The following is a 23012-nucleotide window of genomic DNA, read 5'->3' as shown; positions in this document are numbered from 1 at the left end:
TATAGACAGGCGTATACATGGCGACACCCGGGGGACGCAGCGCACTCACCTAGCATTATGTTGTGACAGTGGAACAAAAGCTTAGCGAGACGAGCCCACGGAGCCGTAAACGCCGGCCGAAGGCCGAGCAGAGGCCGCGGCAAACGTGAACACGCCATTAGCATGTTGCGCGTGCGGATTAGCGGCCCTCGGTCACCGTAGCGTTCTGCTCTGCGTTGCCCCAGAATGACCGCGGGCAGAGGGGAAGGTCATCTGCAGCTGCCTGTCAGCGTCTGCGAAGCCAAGCGCCAGTGAGGACGCGGACCTGTTGACTCACTGCAGGTCCGGCTGCGTTAGCGTCACTCCAGCGCCCACGGCGGCACTTTAACACATTTTACATGTCCTTTAACATGTTCTAGATGCTCACAAAAGGGGGGAGTTCCAGACGACGTGATGTGAGCCAATACCCTGTTAGAGGCGGGTTTGCTGAGGCCAAGTGAAGTCCTGTTGGTCTGTGTTTAGGTGTGTGGACCTCGCTAGAACTGCTGTTTCTCTCCCATTTCAGGTTGGATGAACCCAGGTTAGCGGCGTTATTAGGGGATGTTTGAGAGCAAAGGACAGAATCGAGGTCGGCTAGAGCATTGTTAGCAGTTCCAGTGTTCTGCATGTTCATATTGTAAGCGAGGGCGAACCAGGTCGTCTTTGTCTCGCGTTAGAGGTTTAGAGCAGCCTTAAGTCCCCAGGTCCCCGTCCAGTGATCAGTCAGCTTCCAGGTCTTAAACGGCAGCCATTGGTCAGGACGCTTCATTAACAACCCCTGAGCCCCCGCCGCACCAAGAGTCATTAGACACCCCCAAAGTACAGTCGGGGGTTGCCAGGCAACCAAGAAAAGGTGGCCCACAGGCTGGAGAGCGAGCAGCACGCGGGCCATCGGTGAGCAGGCGTCGAGCCAGCCAGTTGGATCCCTCCTCTTTTTTTCTGCAGGTCCAAGGAGGTCACGGTGAGACGGGGGGGGGGTTCCTCAGCTCCCACCTTCCAGCGTGTCCCACTTTCATGTCCGTTTATAGTGACTGTGACAAAGGGTTTTCAGAGCGAGTCTGCGGCAAGTTGTGCTCCTGCTTCACGCCAAATTATGGGGTTGAGCGTGATGCCGAACATCCTGGGTGGTGCTTAAGATGTTAAGCACCACCCCACTAAAAGTCTTGGGGCTCAATAACAGCAGGTGGCTTAGGTGACATTTTAATCCCTTATTACTGAGTGCCGGATTAACCAACAGATCAAGGCAGAGTTAATTATATGAATTCATCAGAGGCAGCCTGCTTGCCCCTTGGGCCAGGACCTATACAGCCCCCCCCCCCCCCCCCCCCCCCCCCCCCCTCCCCGCATCCACCCGTCGCACGCCCACGCGTACGAACGCCGAGCACAGCGACGAGCGACGTCCTGTCTGTCTCAGATGCTGGCCACTTCATTACCAGCGTTGCTCCAGCAGAAGGCTGCGATAACGCATACAGTGGTGCCTCCAGAGACGCTCCGAGACAAATGACATCCACCACCGTCCCATTGGGCCCTGCAAAATGAACTGCATAGACACTGGAGAGGCGGACCAGAGGCGGGCTTTTTCATCCTGCAGACGTGCGGCTGCCGAGGCTGAAAGGAGTTCAACACCTCGGCCGTCTTGCTTTATCTTTGTCTCTCCCTGCCCCTTTGGCCTCCAAAACCAATATGCTTCCCACCACAGCCCCTTAATGGGTTGATCAATGCTGACAAATAGGCAGCTCATGCTGTCTTGCCTGGGAACTCGCAGCCCTGTGCCTGTGTGTTGTTGCACTTAGAGAGGCCATCTCTCTTTCTCCTCCACTCTCTTACTTTTTCTACCTTCCTCTTTCTTTCACTCACTTCCCCCCCCCCCTCTTCGTTTTTCCCCTCCTTCATGCTCTATTTCCTTTATGTCTATACGTTCCTTTTTTTTCTTTGTCCTAATCTCCAGGATCAAATCTATATTTTTCATTCTGTTATGATGAATAAAAGTCAGCTGAAGTCACGGAGCGGTGGAGAGCCAACAGTGTGGAAGAGAGGAACTTGCTTATATTTTCCGGTGGAGGGCTGTTTGCAGGTTTCAGGGTGTGTAGTTGTGTGTGTGTGAGCGTGCGTGTGTGTGTTCATGCATTCGGTCTTTGCTGTCTTTCGCTGGTGTGTCTGATTGATAACGGTGCAGCGAAGAGGAAGAGAAACAAGGACACTGCCGACCTTTGACCGCGTTTGGCCATGTTCTGTGAATACCACTGCTCACAAAGCAGACCCTCTAAATACACAAAAAGGTTCTCCCACAGTGAAACCGTGTGAGCGCCGGAACATATCCTCCACTGCACCATTCAATGTCAAGACAAACTTTTTTTTGTGTGTTCGGAAGTTGATTTAAACTGAATAAATTAGACTGAGAACTCTGCAAAAGTTCTGAACCTTTAATTGAAAGCGTTTATGTGCGTTGTTAAGTCTACCATCTGTAGACAGTTTCAGCTGCTGAACAAGTCTGGAATGTATGCATGTGATTAACTATCCAACTTCAGGATTATTAGACAAGATCATCGCCTTCCTCAAGTTTTTTCTGGCGCAATACTGTAAATATCAAGTCAGTCGAAAGATGTCCTGTAAAATGGAGCATACTGCATTTCAGATGATTGGACATGGTGTCACGTCGGGCAACTGGGTAGACCTGCATTTTTCAACCAGTTTGTTGCAAAACTGCTGAAAGTCTCTGTTTATTCCATGTTTAATATGTTATAGTTTCATTGTGACAGAGACAGTGAGTTCATAACCGTAGGTGAGGAGTCACGCTTGGTTTATAAACTTTATACTTTTGACTGTCTTTGAATGAATTCACTTGATGAAGTTGGACTGGTTCCGTTTTGGCTGGATCAAAAGACAACAAAAGCACCGGTGCCAAAGCTGTGATTGAGCATTGCTCTGTTTGAGCCCTGCACAAACTGACAGCTTCCCCAAATAATCCCGTTTGCGTGACGTCCCCTGGAGAATCGTGGCAGCGTTTTTCTGGAAACAAATAACTCGTTCCGTGAATCACCACGTTCAAATTGAACTGAAACAATTATGCCCACGCTCCAGCGTTGAGTACACAGTACAGTACCTTCTCTTGTTGTGTTATTTACAATTAAGGTAATGCTACAGTATTTGCTGTTTTACCACTGTTTCTGTGGTTTTAAGGAGAATTGTGGTAATGAAGCATGTTTGTACTGTGGTCTAAATGTTAAACATTTTTAATAGTGCTAATAGTTACAGACCAGTTTACTGAAATGGAACCAACTAAATGAAGATGAAAACGATAACACAAGTATTTGTTGTCTTTATTGTGCGTTAATCCTGATCTCATTGATCTGCTCCCACACATCAGACACTGCGATGGTTTCAAGTCATCAGGCACCAGTGTCTTTATACCTCAACCATTGTTTGATGCCTCTAATTATCATTCTGTGGCTCTGCTGTCTGTTAATTCATTGAAGTTGTTCATGCCTTTTACGCTCAATTAAAGTTGTTTAATGCAGACTGACGTTTGAGAACCAAACAAAGAGCAAGTGGTTGTACCTGTGAAAGCAGAAACTAACTGTACATATAGGAAAACCACCAAGTCTCCAGAGATCTGCTCTAATCATTAATGCCACAACAAAGATTCAGCGAATTATGATTTGTTTTGATTTACAAGGAATTGACATATTTTTAGTTAGTTAGTTTTTTAGTTTTGATTAACAATTCTCTTACCCAAATCCTTGTCATGTATGTTTGTGTTATACTGTAAATATAGTACTGTAGGAAGCGAAACATGACAAATTCAAGTTTTAAAATCATTTTTTTTTCATAAATAAAAGTCTGCATTTTAAAATATAGTCATCCCATTGCATTCCTTTCTAACTATGCATGCAAGCTACCAAAACCTGCACAGCCTGTACTGTACCAGGCAGAATTACAACTTCCATCACCCATCGCGCTCACGTCAGGACATCCTGCCCCTCATTTCTGTGTGAAAGAGAAACAGGGCCAGCGCAGCGGGAATGAGTCTTTCTCTCAAATTGGTCTGCGAGTTCACATCAGCCTCCCTGTGAGGCCAGCGAGTCAGGAGAGGTTGGGCCTGTCATGTGCATTGGAGGAGATGGGTTAGAGCTGGATTGATCACACGCTGCCTGTCTCCCTTCGAAAGCACATGAGGGGGGCTGTGTCTGTCTCACTGTGAAGAAGAGGGAGAAGGGGCGCTGACAGCTCAGTAGAGGGTGGCTGGTGGTGAAATGCCGCCTATTTTTAGCTCGGAGCCCGAGATCCTATTTAAGGACTAGGTACCGGGGGCTGGTTTGGGAAGGGGAGGGGGCCACCAATGGCAAAAAAGTCATTGGAACCCAGTGAATTCCAGTGTGTGATGCCAGGATGCACTGACATCCACCAGCGGGACATGTCTGTGTTTGTGTTTAGTCTGTGTAATTTCTCTTCCATTCTCAGTAATTACCTGAGAATTGATTCCGCCTCAAAGCGGACCTTTGGCTTTTAATTTATCTAGATGGATCTGGGACCGGTTCTGTGGTCCTTTAAAAGGCCCAGCTTCACCCTCCTTGGCCTGGTCTGACCCATTGTGGTGTTAGGGACTGTATCATAATGTGTAGCCCTGTTCTCCCTTCCTAGCTTTAATTTCACTCCACCGGTTTCCAGCAGGCCTCATCTTGAGGTGGGACACAGAGGCAGACAGAGACTGGAAGTGGATGAGAAATCGAACCATCATGTTATCTTCTGCTCCATAAAGCCCCTGTTCTTCCTCTAACTGTAGATGGATTGCCGTGTAGCTCACTGCAACCAGTGGGCAGCACACTATATTACATTTATTGCCCCCTTTTTTCCTCCCTATTTCCCTCCCTCCGTTTCCTGTGGATATGGGGGAGAAGGACAGGGGGGAGTTGGGGCAGAGGGGGTGGAGGAGGAGGTGACGATTCGACACAGTGAGACAAGACTAACAAATTAGTCAAAGTGACAGGGAGTTTTATGAGGTCTGCTCTTGTAAGGCGAACGGTGCTTTCTCCTCTCTCTCCCCATGTCTGGCCCACTCCTTCTCTGGGCCGCAGGGACACCGTGCCCCGGCTGAGTGTGTGTGTGTGTGTGTGTGTGTGTGTGTGTGTGTGTGTGTGTGTGTGTGTGTGTGTGTGTGTGTGTGTGTGTGTGCGTGTGCGTGTGCGTGTGTTACGTGCTGTATTTGTGCATTTAAAGGAGAGAAAATAGTGAACAAAGTGCTGGAACAAGGATGGAGCAACAAAAGAGTGTAAGAAGAAGTAAAATGAAGAGAAGCAGTGGAAAAATGGATGCGAGCAGCTCAGGGATTAGGAAACAGAAAGGCAGAGTTTGCTTCTTATTTTGCATGACATGATGTAACATACTTTTTCACATTTGGTTGACTCCTGTTTTAACATATTCTAAAGGAATGAGAAGCATTCACACAGAAGTGAATGCACTTTTTTATAGTCAGGCTGCAACCTGCAATTAATGTCCTTGCACGCCCCATGTGGACTTACATAAAGTCTATTTATTGCTCTTAACCACAAGCATTTAATTAAAGTAATACTCAGAAACAGTATCCCAATACAGTGTCTGTAAAAAAACAAACTTCTGCCAGTGCACACAAGCAGCCACAGGAGGTTAAAGGCACAGATCTGAGTCGTGCACACGAAAAAGGCAGCAACAATAACCTGGTACCTCCCCAGGAGCATCTATCACTCTGCAAGGCCACAGTACAAATGTTTCTGAGCTGGGCCAGAAAGGCTCCTAAAGTGTCTCACAGTATAAAGAGGAGTGAGAGAATAATAATAAGTGGAAGGTAATGACACACCATGCATCTGTCAGATTTATGGGGGCATGAGCCGCTCTGCTCCTCTCATATACCTGCCGGCCGGGTCCGCTCCACCCCGTACGCACAACAATGCTGATGAGAGGAGTCAGCGGTGAGCAATCATAGAGCACAGCGCAGAGGGGAGAGCGGAGCCGTCCGGACTCACTCTGCTGTGGGCAATGACAACATCCGACGGTCCAACAGTAAAAGGCCAAGAGCACTCACGCACATCATAAAAAAGCGGAGCACATATAGGGGCGGCAGCCAGGGGCATGGCCAGAATATTACGAACACAGGGCTCAGGAAGCAGAGCCTGCTGATGTGGAGACATGGAATTTGGGTCATGGAATGGGATGATGCTCGTGTAGTGAAGTAATTCTGATCCCAAAGCTCAACCACAAACATGAACTAAATGTTCCAGGTTGGTTTTGGGTGCAGTTGTCACCATGTTGACAGCTTCTCCTTTTGCATAGCAGAACCGGGTGGTACTTCACATAACACATGTGAAACACAGGTCAGGCACACGCATACTGTAGGTACTGTACTGTATAGTGGTTCTGTAGACCCGCCCACAGACCGGCGCTACAGCAATGAACGGCACGAATATGAAGATGCTCACGTGCAGCAGAGATGAAACGATTCGAATAGCAATGAACCAGAAGATGTATTGTTGTTATGAGCAATAGAGGGCTCTTATTACACACAGATGCATGCGTGTGGATGACAGGCGCGTTAAGACATTCATACTTATAAACAAATCATATAATCATGCACACACACACACACACACACACACTGGCAGGCGCTGCAGAAATGCCTTTAGATACATTGTAGCACAGGCGGACACGCGAGCGTGACGCCCTCCGGTGTGTTCCAAGACGCCGTTAGCACAAAAGACTGTTTGCGAAAATGATCACATCAATCGAAGTGATAGATAAAAGACTGGGAGCAATTGATAAAGTGCCACAATTATTCAGAAGATGAATGGCTGAATTTGCTTTTGAAATTGGACTGAATCTCAGAGCAATGGAACAGAACTCATCATCATCAATGAGCCTGCCGTTAGATTGCTTTCTGTCACAGCCCAATATGGGCCCGGACAATTGGATCCATCTGCCAAATGGGATCAAATAGACCTACTCACAAAATATCAGCGGTGATGTATAGTGACCATGTGTAAAACGTATCACCTTGCAAATGCCCAATAAATCATTGTGTATGTTGTTGTTGGTGGCTGTGTATAATGTTCACCATCACGGCGTATGAGTACGCTCAATAGAAATGATTTGAGACACACTCAAGCAACACAAGTAGGACATGGAGAGCGCTGCTAGAGCCATACAAGGAGGGACAAAAGCTACAGGCTGGAATGCCACAAATGAACCCATCAATTCATGTAACGCGCGTGAGATGACTGTAAAGACGAGGTATCGTGTGACTGGTCGCTGATAGATGTGCAGTTATGGGCGGGTTTTAACAAGAGGACTCATTTTACATCCTGCAACAGCACCCGCGTTCCAGGATATTTGTCTTTTATTGTTATTATTTAAAGGAATATTTGCAAAGTTGCAACTCATAAAACTTGCACTATCACATCCCATAATTTATTTAAGCCAATAAATCCTTTGGCTTTTGCAGTTATACGCCTCATAATGATGCATTGGTTAAAACGGCCTGAATATTTGAGCCACATAAAAATGGTAATAGATTAAAGAGAGAGAGAGAGAGAGAGAGAGAGAGTGTGTGTGTGTGTGTGTGTGTGTGTGTGTGTGTGTGTGTGTGTGTGTGTGTGTGTGTGTGTGTGTGTGTGTGTGTGTGTGTGTGTGTGTGTGTGTGTGTGTGTGTGTGTGTGTGTGTGTGTGGATTAAACCAGGAGAGAGTGTGTGTGTGCGTGTGTGTGTGTGAGAGAGAGAGGCCAGTGCGAGCGTAGCTATCACTAAAGAAGTATTACTGCAGCTTACACAGGCCTTAGCATACAGAAGGCAGCGTCAGAATGCACTGTGTCATCCCTGCATACACGTGCACAAAGCAACGGAAGAGGGACGAACACAGCAGGGGGCCTGGAGGGAACCACGCTAAGTAATGTGTTGCGCTGTGAGGGAGGTGACAGGGGTCTGACGGGACGTGGAGGGAGACGTGGAAATGGGCCACTAGCGCTGCAGAGGGAGGCTGAATGATCGTCCACGGCCACACATCTGCCCAGAGAAAACGTCTTTGGACTTAAAATATGTTATTTACCGTTTTCTGTCCTCGGCTTCTGGGGGATGTGCGGCATCCGGTGCGATCTATCTAACTTACATGCTCTATAAATCACACACAATCTGTAATAAATTGCTTTATTACAAAGAGCAGCGTGCTCGTTCTGTGGCTTTGCTCGTATCCTGCAGCTCCGTGTCCTGTTGAACAGCGGCCTATTGTCAGGCGGCGCTGGAAGGTAAAGAGTCACTATCTTTTGCCTGTCTGAAGCAGTGACAGGTGAAAGTTAAGTGAAATGTAATTAAACTTTTGAAAACAGACGCACTTGTGCGCTCGCCTACGCTCTACCCTTTTCTGCCCACATTTGCAATGAAATGGGCTTCTTCCTGCTCGTCTGCGAGGGACTGAGTGTACACTGTATCCTGATCCACCCTTCACCATCACATCCTGTCTTTTCTTCTCCACACTCGTTGTCTCTGTCACACAGAAATGGCCTCATATACGGTACACACAGACAGACACGTACTGTATGTATGCGCGCGCACACACACACACACACACACACACACACACACACTCTCTGCTCCGTGCGGTCATTGTCTGGGGAAGCTCTGAGGGGACCTGTGCTGTCAGAGAGCAGACCACACAGTGTCCCTGGTCCCTGCTCCACCTGCTGTGACAGCTAATTAGGCCTGGCCACAAAGGCTGGCCTGTCTGGGTGCTGGAGCGGGTGTCATGGCACGGCATAGTGGGGCACGGCACAGGATGGCACGGGGATAGCATGGCCAGCTGATAAGGTGGCCTGCCATGTTGTCCAGGGACACACTTAACCCGGGAACACCCACGACCACAGCAGCGTGTTCTCATCTTTGTTAGGCCTCCCTTCAGTCATTAATTACGCTCACGCACTTCTATTAGTCCTCCGTTTAGTCTAATCAACAAGCAGGACCCTCCACTGACATCATTAGCTCTCATAACAAGCAGCGGCATTTGGGGAGGGGACCTTGGGAGCGGCGCGTGAACATTAACCCATTCTTGGCGGTAATGAGCCGATGCTCGTCTCGTGGCGCGTCTCGGGGTCCTCTGTCCTGCCCTTGTTGTCCGCCGCCGCCCCCGACTCGCTCTCGTTGCGCTGGCGTCATTAGGAAGCGGCAGCATCTACTGTAGCGGCAAAGCTGTGGCCGCTCCAGGCAGACAAGGAAGCTTAAATAGCATGGCAGGAAGTTAACACTGCAAGGAGGGCAATGTATTTTTGGGAGGGTTGGGGATCAAAGGCGCTGAGGAAATGGGATGAGACAGGGCAGCCTAAGCCCTTGGGTGTGTGTCTTTCTTTGAGTGTGTGTGACTCATATTAGATATCGGGATGGGATGGAAACGCAGGTTGGAGATGGTGACAGGGAGCTCAGATGTTTGCCTTGAACAGCAGGGGGCACGAGAAGAGAGAACGCCTCCCCCGAACGAGTGCACGGCCTCCCGCGGTTTGAGCTGCTGTTTGGACGCAATATTAAAACCAACAACACGTTTAAATACACAGACGGAGCAAAAATACCCGGCACGTCTGAGTTAAAGGCCTATTTTATCCTTCCTTTTTCATGATTGTCACCGTGACGCCCATGGTTGGCGCACACAGCCAAACACGCGCGCGGCTTCTGTTCCCGACTCGCGCCTAAGGCCACGTTCAGTGTCTTTCAGCCTTTGTGAGAATAACACAGGCCTTGTCAGTCACGGCGGCGGCGGGATCGCGTTCGCAGCGGCGCCACGGGTGAACGGGAGAATTTGGACTTCCAACGTTCGTCTCCATGGCTTCGCGAGGACATTCAGCGGGACTTGACCCATGTAGAGATTCATTGTGGGTAATTCATGGTTTTAAAATAAGACAAGCGACGGTGTGAATAGAGCGTAGTGTGTACCCGCACACACACACACGCACACGCACGCACACACACACACACACGCGCGCGCGCTGAGGACGCCCGGCCCACGTGCTGCTCACGCTACGCCGTCTGTGTAGACACAGCGTTCGGTTTGTCAAGCAGCAGTCAAACAACTGTGTGACTGCTGCTACTGGCCTCCCCACACTCACAGATTCACACCTACATGTAAACAAACCACCTCTCTGCGCATTCAACGCGCCGGTTGCAGCCAACTTTACAGCACAAAGAATGCGTTCAATGATTACGTAGAGGATCCTGAGCCGTGGAAGTCGGGTTCATTAGAGTCGCGTCGCCCCTTCAGGTCGACTCTTAAGGCACTTCTAGCCAATTAATGCAAACGCCCCTAAGTTCTCCAATTTTTAATCTCTGCCAGGTTTGTTTGGTTCTGACCGACAGCTCGGCGTGAAACATCCACGTTCGCCTTCGTCTCATGTGCAGCTGTCGCTGACCAGTGTTTTGCATGCGTTTCTTTTACGTTGTCACTAAATATTGCAGGCCTTTAGCTCAAAGCAGCGCCGTCCCTGAACCGCGTGGAGGTGGTCATTTTAAAGATGCTGCTCTGTGGAGCAATTTTCATCCAAACAATCCGCAGCGCACGATGCTGAAACACGTCGGAGTACCTCCGCCTGTTTGTTTGGTTTCTCGCTCATTTGTGGGTTTAATTTTCTCATTTGCAAACCCACGTCAAACAGGCATATGCACGCACTCAATCATGCATGCACACATGCAATTTGTGTCAAGAGAGTGTCGGCATGAAAAGGGTTAATACACTATTTTCTAACTCTTATTGGTGCTTGTAAAAGGATAAGGAGAGGAAAAGTGAAAGCTAGAGCGAGGGGGGAACGAGGAAATGCCATTTGGGGGGAGAGCCAAGTGGGTCTGCTAAACGAGTGGATTCTTATGCAAATACATGCTAATTTATGCGCACAAGGCAGTGGCAGTGCCCGAGGCTGCTTTGATTGGCAGTTGCAGGTCTGTGTGTGCTGAGGAGGGATGCTTGGCTCGGGGTGCTTCTGTAAAGTTGGGCACGGCTGCCTCTCCATGTTCTACATGCTCTGGATCTAGCAGCTGCACACGTCTGCATGCGAGCCCCTCCACCGGGCCGGTCCCGGCGAGCAGCAGGGCTCCCGTCCACAGAACTCTCCACGCGCCGAGAGCTCGGCTCAGCCAGCTCCAATTCCTCCATGTCTGCAAGCAGCCAGGGCATCATTATAAAATCAATGCCTCAGCTACATGTAGCCTGGCTACAGTATGTGTGCGCGAGCAGGAGGGGCAGCGTTCTGTGCTTGTTTGTGTTGATTCTAGGAGGTGTTTGTGAGTGGCAGAATAGCAGAGGCGCCGATGCAATGCTCTCCACGCTCACTAATGGGCTGACACAGAGCCTCCAGGTCAGGGCCTCCCATTACTTCAGGAGGGAAACCGGCTAAATGAATAGGAACCTGTACCCGGCTACTACCCAGAGGAAATGTAAATGCCATTTGTTTCTGTGGCAAGGTGTTGTCATGCAGAGCAGTGGTACATCTTGATAATGTAAACATAAATTCCTGAATACGGTGATGCCAGAGTAATTGGGTGGCTGCTATTTATCATTTTTTTTGGCAGATTTTCTTTTTTTTCCTTTTTTTTGTATTTGCAAGGCGGGAGGAAGAAAAACAAATTTCGCCAGGCAAGGATGAAGCCATTACTCTGTCTATTACTCATTCACACAGGCCCCCAGGCCAATAGAAAAACACTTGGAAATCACCAACATAAAATAGAATATGTTGCCTAAAAATATAGTGCATTTTACGCTGCCTCATAAATATACTCTGTCGTGATGAGGTTTCTTGGAATGAAACAATGGAGACATTTCTCTCCTGTTCCTCTACAGTGATATGCATGTGCGGTGCTACTCATGCATATGCGCCTGCTAGCTCATTGTAACGTCCATCTTGGCTCGTCCTACATACAAACACACACATGCGCGTGCGCGGCACACATCGTGCACCCACATGACAGTCGATTCCTGCCCCCCCTCCAGCTTTTTACACATGCCAAAGCCAAATGGGTATTTTTTAGGTCTGCAATTATACCCTCTGCAGAGTGTAGGCAGTGAAATTACTCGCTTGGCACCCCCAGCACCCCAATCCCACACTCCCTGCACACCCCTATCTCAATGGGAAATAAAGCAAAACCATTTAGACAGATCTGGAACAAACACATCCAAAACCTTTTGTTTGCTGCACCTGGGGACCACAAATGGATTCTCATCATACTGTAGAAGTAGATTGAAAATTTATGCTTATTTATACCATCGTCTGTCCTTTTCCAGATACGGCGGCCGCTTCGCCAGCCGTGAAGTGGCCACGCATTTGCCCATGTTGCCTTTGCTAAACTAATCTCCCTTCTCCACACCACAGACATGATGCGATGTCACCTCATCTCCCACCACATATCTCCCAGCGCTGGCGTTTTTTCGAAATAGCGCACGAACCAAAATGCATATTTCATCCACCCCTCCGTCACCGTGGCGCCAATGAATTATACATCTTTTATTATATTATTGCAAGAGATTTGTAACACTTGAAACGGAATGCAATATGCAGTTTATCTCCGTGCGCGGCGAACACACGGCGCTTCCGTAGCATCTGTCTGTGTCACCAGGCTGCAGGGAAGAAGAGAGGCGAATAGAGGAAACAAGCTCGTGTGACTTCTGACAGTCCGTCAGCTTCCGAGGGCAATTATTCCAGCAGCCGAGGGTTTGGATGCTGAGGCTCTTGGTGGCCTTGTGCATGTCTACACACGCTTAAACAAAGATGTGTAATTTTTACCAAGGGCTTCATGTGACTTTGACACTGCCGACTGCAGCAGCTTTAATAATATCATGCGTATCGATGCCCTTGTACAAACTAGCGAAGTGTCCTGATATGACATGATTTTAGTATCTCACTTACATTTGCAGATAGAAGACAGCAAAGTTTGTGTCCCTTACTTTTTCAGGCTTCTTGTTCCGTTCACCAACTGTTCCAGACCTAGAAATGATACATTTATTCCCCATATTCTGCAGACCAGTATAGAAAGTCTGGCATTATTAAAACCCACCCTTAATCATCCAGGGCTTTTGTTTTGCTGCCGTAACTGAGGTCCATTTTGAAATTTAATTTCCTGAAGTAGGGGGTCGAGAGCTGATGCCATTTTGAATAAAATAATGGAAGTTTTTTTTTTTTTTTCTTTCATGCATATGTCAGCAACGGTGTTTGTCGTCGGCCTGGCTTCTCCTCCTGGAAATGAGAGGGTGAAAACGCACTGAAGGCCCGCGGAAAGCCTTTCAGCGTCTATCGTTAAATTTGACGAGGAGGTGTGAGGTGAGCTGGAAGAGGAAATACATCTCGCTGTTGCTATACACCACTTGAGAGCTCATTCACTGCCTGGGGCTATTGACCACATCATGTCAGGTTCTACGCTAGAAACGCGTCCCCACACAGCCCTTAAATTGCATTTGGACCTTGGCTGGGGTGAGCAAATGCCTGGCCAGAAATCAATGAGAGGATACAAGCCTCGGTGGACACGGGAAGGCGTTAGCTTTCATTCCAGCTATTGATGAATGCCAGGTACATTTCATCAAACTACTGTAGCTCACTGGTTTTTTGTTAAGTGCACACATGCAGAATTTGAGATCGTTGCTTAGGGAGAGTGCCGTTACATAAAAGGTTGGATAAAAGGCGTCTATGGTGAATATGATTTGACTGTTGTTCTTTTAGTAGCCACGAGCTGAGAAGTCTACGAACACCAACGGGGAGATGGGTTCAATGCTTAAAAAAAATAAGTAGATGGATAAATAAACATTGTATCAAAGCTTTGCTTCAGTGATCTGTGACTAACTGGATAGCCATTAATGTTTAAAAATCCCAGAGTGTGAAACAGACTGGAACACATTGAGCTTCAGCTCAGCAGAATAGATTTTCATTTCCTTAATCAACTTCCTTATTCATCCCTTTTTTTTCTCAAGGAATTAATATAGATCAGTGTTAATGGGAGCCAAATACGTGAGTGGCAGCATGTGGGGAGCAGGCTCAGTGGAGAAGAGCAGGCTTTTCTCCTTCACCAGGAGCAGCATCTGTTGCTCCCCAGCTCCAGCGCTATTTACAGATAGTTGCTATTATTTACGCCTGATGAGATTCTATCCAATTTGCCAACCCACACTGTTTGCAGAGACGCGGACAACACAAGCACTTAACAACCAAGTAGCAGGATGAAGCTTGTCAGCTGGCAAATGCAGTTTCCGTCGCGGCGTCAGTAAAAACAGAGAAAACACTGATTTGTTTCTATAAATATAGACGTTCGGCGCGGGAGGGAAATGGCGGCGCATCGACGGAGCGCGGCGGCTACAGACACACACCTGCGTGTGCCGCCGTTTGCATAACATGCGCCTTGAATAACCTTCACAGTCGGATATTGATAATGATGCCAATGTGATAAACCCGAGGTATCGATGGCTTGGTCAGAGTTGTTATTCAGGAGAACTGACGTGCGCCGGTGAAGAGACAATATGTAAACTGAGATAAGGATTACACAAAGCTCTTAGGATAAAATTTCTACTCACCGTGTAACAGGCCTCTTCACAGAGCCACCAGAGCAGCATATTATGTACACCTCTGCTTAAATACTGTGTCTAAACCTCGGATGAATCCTTGGAAACTTTGATGTGGCAGCTTTGAGCTTTGGCTAGGTGGGCGAGCATTATTTTTAAAGTGAAATAATGCACTGTGAAAATTCTGTGCAAGTGACATTTTTGTGGATTTTGAAAATCATATTCGTCTCTGACTTCAGGGACTTCACAGAAAGAGGATTTATTTATGTCTGCGTTTGTGCGCGCGTCTATGACAGTGCGCAAGGAAGACAGGAAGCGAGCGAGAAATGACAAAACACAGCGCTCGGAGAGGAAGTGACAACGAAACAAAGGAACAAGAAACGAGCGAGACGGAGAGGGAGAAAGTGACAAAGTCGCCGAGCATAAAATGAGGTGACGCAGAGAAAGAGGGGGATGAAAAAAACGAGGCATGTCGAAAAGCAAAATAAATGGCGTGCGGGGAGGATTCACAGCAGCAGACAGAAAGAGGAAGACGTAAAAAAGGTCGGGGGGGTGGAGGGGGGGGGGGTTCTGCTGTGGCAACAGAAACGATGATTGCACTCTTTGCAAATAACATATAGTGTCAGTTTTACTCTGCTCCGAGCACCAGATGGATAGTTTTTCCACATCAGGACGATTTTGATGCCAGCAGAAAATAAAAATTGCAAATTGTCAACTGTAAAGAAAGAAGTCGCCTCTTCAGGAGCTCCGAGGTGTCACGTGTCACCGTTCAGGCCGCAGGGAGATTAAAACAAATACGTGCGTGAATGCGCACGGTCGCACTTCAGTGTTGCTTTGTGTAAATGCTCATTTAGCTTCAGCCGCTAAAAACGGGCGCGAGGATGTTTGCTCGGGTGTCGACGGGCTGAGCTGCTCATAGATCTGCACTCGTCTGATGGATCCTATCGGACGTACCAGTCTCTTTAATAACGCCATGCCCGGTTTTTTCCTTCTTTTTAACCACGTAGCCTTAAATGAAGATGAAGCGTCTGCAGCGCCCAACAGGACACAACAGCAGCCGCCTCACAGGATGACCCTTGATGCTCCACCCTCGCAGGGCGCAGCATCCATAAGCTGTTTTTGTCTATTGAAGGAAGGCGTTCCACTTCGCTAGATTACGGTCAGCGGCGATTAAGATCTTTGCCTCACTGAATCAGGCGAGGAAAAAGAGGGTCGTATTCTGTAACCTAAAGAAGAAGGAATAAAGGAGACAGAGGAGATAAAACAGATGAAATCCTTCCCTCGCTCAGGAGCCCCCGGCTGCTCAGTGGGCGTGGCGATCCCAAAGCATGAACGGCATCATTGGCTCCTCGCTTTGAATGTCTCTGTCTTTCTCCTGCTCTCTCTTTTTGTGTAAGTCTCTCCCGACTGAATCTCCTCGTCTGTTTTTTTTCTCACCTTACTGCCTTCGAAAGAGGGAAAAAACATCCCTTGTGTGTCTGTCCTTCCCTCTGATCTCTCTGATCTCTGATCTACAGTCAGAATATTATCAGTGCACAGTGGCGCCAAATGTGCATTTCATGATGCTGGATGCTTGAATGCCGTCTGCTCCTGCACTTATTGTAAGTCAGTCTGGGCAACATCCATAGGTTTCCTGTTTGAGAATGTGTCTCTCAGCCACAGATCTTATTAAAGCAGGCACATCAAATATGTAGGTGATTAAAGGGCCTGTTTTCTGAGTAGACATGAGCAAGAGGCATGTATTAAATCAATATTAATCAATACTTAGACCAATAAGACAGCGTTTCAAGCTTGTGTTAATAACCAACAGCCACTTTCCTCACCTAAAGATAAGATTAAACTAACAGCTCAGTACAGTAGTGGTCGTCACACAATAAGCAATGAATAAATGAAGGAATGAATGAATTAAAACACAGTGCAGCTTCAGTGACTGATTCGACTTTTGTGACGATCGCGTATCATTTGCGTAGAATCGTAGACGTTATGAGGCGACGGAATCAGTTGCTCTGGTGTCAAAACATCCAACATCAACAGTGAGCGAGTTCTTTACCAAGCGCTTGGTCTCAGTGGACCTGTCGAAACACTCAAAACCCACGTCTACGGTGAAATGTGATGACTCACTCGAGTCCCATGACACTTAAATCCCTGTGCTGCAGGTTTTTGTTAAGTTGATTTACTTGATGAAATATGTCATTCAAAAATAAAAAAAAATGAATGGAATGCAAATATTTTACATTGTGCAGCAGTGAGTGACAGAAATGGATGCTTTGGTGTCATGCTTGGCTTTTGGCGCTCAATAATTATGATGGAAAGGCAAAATGGTTTTAAGCTAAGCTGCCTCGTGTCATTATGGGAGAGGAACTCATCATGTCACTGGTGGACGAGTAGCAATGACAGAAGTTTATAATTTCCTATAACGCAGTCCGTTGTCCTGTGAACTCACCCTCCCTGTTACTGTGGAGCAGTCGCTTACCAGCGTTCTGATCTGAGCCCAATCCTTTCTCTCTCAAAGGCGAAACTCACAACTCAAACTCGCACAGGAATATTCTGTAAGCCTCTTAAAACCTTTCCTGAGCTGCCAGTCCTGCTTCTACTCCACCCGCATCTTCCTTTAAAGTTTGGTTTGTATCTGCTCTCTGTATGTCTAGTACATTTAAATGATCTCATCTCAAGCCTTGCGGGGTCATCCTCACCATCCGTATGTTTGAGCAGGTCATAAAGCCCCTCTCTCAAAGCTCTGTTGCTTTTCTGCTGGCCTACATTAGAGGCAAGGTTCGGGTCGCCATTGCACCTTCTAGGCACGTTCTTAGAGAGAGAGAGAGAGAGAGAGAGAGAGACGCTGCTCGCTCTCTTTCTCACTCTATCTCACAAGATAAAAGGTCTTTTTGTGGCTTGCACCCACTGCTTCCCTCTCATGCCCACATTGCAAAAAATAATATTAACAATTCAATTTAGCCGCAGCGCGATGTTAAAATACATCTTGGCTGCTTATTTTCCCATCGAGAGCGTTCCAATTGTTTACCAATTAGTTTTAATTTCATTGCAGGAACTTTCATTAGCTGTAACAAACTAATGTGTGGCAGGGTACTGTTAGCTTATTGCGAGAAAAGCGGTTGGATTGTGCTTGGATAAACTCAGATCATCTCACAACAATTGTAATTCTTTTTTTATCTGAATTCAAGGAAAGTAATATTCTTAAGGCACTGCAGGATTAAATGATCTATAAAAATAGACTTTTCTTCTGTTTGTCTGGTGCCTGCATTACCTTTGCTTCGGTCTCTCTCCGCCCACCATACAGTATGGCCAAGTATACCCTCACCCTTGATGCTAAACCACCTACAGTACTATAGGCGCAAACACCCCTATCCTCATGCATGCAGGAGGAACGCAGCGTAAACCACAGGGAAACCACGGGTCCCGGTCCAATAGGGCATCGCAGGGTGGGCTCCAGACCCGGCGGTGTGTGGCGTCTACCCATGTGAGGGCACTCGTGCTACTCCACTGTGAGTACAATGTATTCATACAGAAGTTGTCTATGGAGATTAAGTGCCTCTGCGGCGCCGGCAGGACGGGTCAGAGTTGGTCGGTAACGAGGAGCTACAGCACCAGCGCGGGGCAAACAATAAATCTTTCCTGTGTGCCAGCAGACCTGTGGACCTCCAGCTCACTGGATGCTTTGTTTTTTAAATGAGCTGAGTTGACCTTAGCGGTGCATTAATACACATTTCAGATGCAAAGACATTTTTGCTCAGCAAAAAAAAATAAAAAAAAGAAGAAATGAATAAAAAAGCACTGCTGCTGGCAATATGAAAGAGAATAACAGAGACAGCGAGAGGGGGGAGACGGAGTTTACTGTTATGACTGTTCACCTTTTTACCCAGGCTGCAGAATTAATTTCAGCGTTTGAATAGTAGTGCTGATGTTTGGCTAAAATAAACTGCCAGTGCAATGATCCTCAATAAAGAGCTATGAGTGTTTTACATGAGAAAAGACATTGCCATTTGCAGTGGGTGGCCCATCAGATCAGTTGCTGAGGGCTTAGAGAATAAAAAAACAAAAAAAAAAAAAAACTGGGGCTTTTATAGGAAGCTGATAGAATAGCCTCATCATATAAAAGCTCTGTCATACCAGGGCGAGAAGAAAAAAAGACTCTGTGCTGAGATTATGGGTTGTTTTTGCTCCATTTGGAATTCAAATGGTATTTCACACTGACAAAAAACAAAGCTGTGGAGATAAAGGCAGCTGGTGCGAGAGCTGTCATAGTGGCAGCGGCGTTTTTAATGTTTAAGGCAGGTCCAGCCATTGTGGGCAGATGGCTGCCGTTCAGCGGAGCCAGAGCTGGGACCCGGCACAGCGCCCCCTTAAGGGGAAGCGTGTCGTGGTGTTCCCCTGGAGGAGACCCAGACTGGTGGAAAACATTGGCCGGGCTGAGCCAAGCTGTCGTTCTGTCATTAACAGCTTATGATTGACACTGCTATAATTCTCTCAACCCTTGCGCCTCCTATCCCAACACCACCCACCGGCCTTCTTGGCCAACACTGAGACAAATGTGCATCCTCCGATCAGCATATGCAGCCTCGTCATCGCTCCCTGGAAAGGATGGAGGCCCTTATAGCTGTCCGGAACAGAATGTCAAGATGAAATGAGGGACGAAGGGACGCCAGAGGAGCACTAGCCGGGGCCAGATTAGCCATTATTTGCCACCCGAACCCTCGTGATGTGAAGCCAAGGTCAGGCGAGCAGGAAGGCACAGCTGGGCACCGAAACAGTGGCAAATGGCCAGCCTGTGATCAGGCGTGTCATTTCTGTCAAGAAGGTGACCCGCGCGATCGCGTCCGACCCACTAACCAGCGCCTGAGGCCGTAGCAGTGAATGATGGCTAACATTTGCACTTAGCGCTTGCGCTCCCAAGTAGAAGTGGAGAAAATCTTAATTTCGTGGCTTCGTCAGCCTCGTTACACGAAGTCACGCTCCGGGAGAGACTTAGCAGCGTCTGGGTTCAACGGTCCCTCAACCTCAGCCTGAGAGCTCGTCACACAAACGCACTGAGAGCCAGAGCTGGGCGGGGAAGGGCCGGCACACGGGGGGGGGGGCGGCCTCGCTAACCATGCCCTCTTCATTAGGCCTGAGAATCCAATGAACCCACGTGACGCAGCCCCGTCTCCGCCTCTGTCGCCCTTTCTTAGCCTTTTTGAACCGCAGGACGACAGAACGACACTCAAGTTAATTAAGATTTTAATCCAGGGTGAGAGTGTCAGTGCCACACGACAAAGGCAAGCCCAGGCCCATCAAGCCGGAAAAAAAAGGGAAGCTAGATTTGGATGTTTGCTATAAAACACGACAATATTCATCTGCCCTCGCAGAGGTCAAACCGAACCAGTCACTTTGTAGAGCGATGCAAAGTGCCCGACATCTGGGCCTATTTCACCCGGCGAGAAGCTTAGTTCAATGTCATCTACAGCTGAAATGATTAGTTCATTCCCAAACACAAAATAGAGAATCAAAAGCCATGTCAGCTGTTGTAAACATGAGGAAACAAATTACGCACGAGGGTAGGGGAGCGACAATCCATGACTGACTAAAGAAAAAGGGGGATGGAATTGACTTGGAGACATTTGAATGCTTCTGCTTCTTCAAAATCCTCTCGCAACTCAACTTCAAAATGGGACAGCTTGCTACAGCTGACATGTTGGGAGATTAAACACGCGCTCGCACAAAGCCTGATTCATTCTTCATGTTTTCCACTTAGTTCTGAATCACATTTGAGGACCTTTCCTCTATCGGCGCGCCCCAAAGTTCGACTTAACCAACAGAAAGACCTTCTGGGAAATGTAGTTGGAGTGGAAATGCGAGCGAGCCCTCCCAGCGGCCTGATATGGCATCAGGCTGCAGGAGAGGCAGGGGCCTATCCCATATTAGGTGGGTTCACCTACGTGGCAGGGCGTGAATGGTGGAGGAAGTGGGACAACTCCCAGCAGGCTGAGCGCTCACTGGCCAATAAATGATAAAAGAGCAAGGCCGGTCCCCGCGCTGCCTTATTGAAGTTTACCTTTGTACGTTTGCGCTGAATCCCAACCCTCTGCATTTTTAACACATATCTCCTCCCCTCTGGAAGTCCGCGGACCATCAGAGACGTCCGGGCCTGTTTTGACTGATTGGCGTTTGGCGTGGGAAGATAAAAGAGCTGCCGGAACGACTACAGCGATCAGGAAAGTGTTCTTCATAGAGAAAAGAACCGTATTTCCCCGCAGATGTTTTTCAGGACAAGATTAACTTTGTTTTTGCTTCTGCCAGTTTTCCGAATCTCTTCTGATACCTCAGTTAATAATATAATGTTTGGTGAGCCAGGGATACATTTGCAGATGGGAGAAAATGACTGTACCTAAGGTTTTAAGCATAGAATATGGATTAAAGGACGTGTGTTCTCTTCTGTTCTGTTTTATCATTACTTTTCTACTGATATATTTAAAACAAACCAATGCCAAACTTCTTTGTGGGTCTTTTATGTTTCTCAAAGAACGTGTCTACGCGTCAACCTCCGTGAGGTGGATATTTACAGTATGCCCTATACTGTAGATATTTACGCTGCGCATGGCTGCAGTGATGAAGGCTGCATCCTCATCCTCAATAAGACTGAGCTCATTAATAACATAAATCTGTGCCTTTAACCTGAGCAAGGAACAGATACAGGCACATCAGTGCAACCTTTAGGGTACGTTGGCTCTCCTTCATGAGACCTGAGCAGACGTGAGCCTGATAATTCACTGACCCGCTCGGTCGACCCGAAACACACTAATCATATTTGCACAAACATAAGCACTTTAACTTTATTCAGATATGCAAATGAGACTTGATACCGGTGCAAGTCAAACTCTGAGAAGTTTTTTTTTTTTTTTTTTAGAGCCAGCTCAATACCTTCCCACTTAATATGCTGCCAAGTTAATCAGCGTTGGTTGAAATCCGAAAGATCACAGGCACTTTAGCTGCTGACGCGCCCGGCGTTCCTCAAAGGCAACGGCTGATGGATCTCCTGTGTTCATTATAGAGGGAAGGAGTTCTCTTTAATCAGCCTGGGAGTCACTTATCATAAGGATGCTCTGTCACACGCGCACTCATGCACATACACAGAGCCTCACACCTTTGTGCAGAAATACACACAAACACACACTCATATACAGGAGGTCAGGACTTTTCCAAAGATGGAGAAGTGACTTGGTGAGATCACAGAGGATAAGTTTACAGATGCAGAATTCCCATCACCCACGGATGCCTCTGGGATTATCCCTAAGTAATCCAAAAAGGAACAAAGTGTGTTTATGAATATCACTGTGTGTCAACCTACAGACCTGTTAGCATGACTGAGCGTGCTGCCAGTCAGCCGCTGCGCCGGTCGGAACGTGACAGTCCCGGGAGGATGTGGTCTCGTGGCAGGATGTGTTTACGATTAAATAAATATTTGAGGGCTTTTGTTCAAATACCTGTCGGGGGGGATGTAGGTAAATATATGTGGCTGTACGTTTGGCTCAGTGCTGTGTCACCGTGTGTGTGTGTGTGTGTGTGTGTGTGTGTGTGTGTGTGAGTGTGTGTGTGTCTGTGTGTGTCTGCGTGCGTGCGTGCGTGTGTGCGCATGTGTGTGTGTGTGTGTGTGTGTGTGTGTGCGCGTGCGTGCGTGCTAGTGCGCCAATCTCTTTGGCTTGTGGACAGGCGAACACTGATTTAATCACTCCCCAGGCAGAGTGTGGGGGAGGCAGAGGAGGCTGTGAGGCAGATAGGAACAGACAAACGCGACAAGGCGAAAGAAGAAGCGAGCACGGCCGCCTTGCAGACCGGCGCGGCTGCATAGTGAATACAGACACTAAACGTACATCTACACGGAAGCAAAGACATGCACATACTGTATATAATATACAATACAGTGCATTGTAGTTTATTATTAAATCTTTTTTTATTTATATGTATAATAACAGCACTTGCATTTGCTGATGCCGCTCATGCGATTGTGCCGTCAGATGTTTATCTGTATACGGGTTTTTGTTTATTATGTGCCTCTGGATACACGGACTGTATTTAGTCCCAACCAGAGGTCACTAATGGAGAGCAGGGTGGTAATGGGGCTGGCAGGTCAGGCCGTTCTGTAATCACATCATTCTTTACTCAATAAGGTAAAGGTCAGTCCTCTCCAGCAGACGCCATGTCCCTGCTTTGACCCGCTGAGAAACAGAAGGCCTGGCACCTCAACCTCAGGGTCTGTCGGAGGCTGCATCCACGCTCATTCAGCTCCTGCGAAGCCTCGTTCCCTCTCTCTTCACCAGGCAGTTTGACAACAACACGCGACGGCAACAAGTAGGTGAAGGTTTCTTTACACTTACGTCATTTTACTGTGAACAGCTCGACCTGCTGTTTGTGAGCTCACTGTTTTCTCCATCTCTGTAGCTTTAATCAGTTTAAAGAGACAGGATCT

At 47.7% G+C, this 23012-nt stretch overlaps 1 protein-coding gene and 1 long non-coding RNA gene across 13 annotated transcripts in view; one reads left to right on the top strand and one right to left on the bottom strand.

The window, feature by feature from the left end:
• The window catches only part of celf6 (CUGBP Elav-like family member 6), a 106919-nt gene that overhangs the window by 37152 nt on the left and 46755 nt on the right, over positions 1 to 23012 (bottom strand). The gene's annotated exons all lie outside the window — the stretch shown is intronic.
• LOC129603884 (uncharacterized) lies at positions 17532 to 21449 on the top strand. The gene is made up of 2 exons (XR_008694202.1): positions 17532 to 18054; positions 20667 to 21449. It is a non-coding gene; the product is annotated as an uncharacterized LOC129603884 (long non-coding RNA).

The sequence above is a fragment of the Betta splendens genome, chromosome 3 (assembly GCF_900634795.4).
Source record: "Betta splendens chromosome 3, fBetSpl5.4, whole genome shotgun sequence".
Lineage (NCBI taxonomy): Eukaryota > Metazoa > Chordata > Actinopteri > Anabantiformes > Osphronemidae > Betta > Betta splendens.
This window is presented reverse-complemented; position numbering and strand designations above follow the sequence as displayed.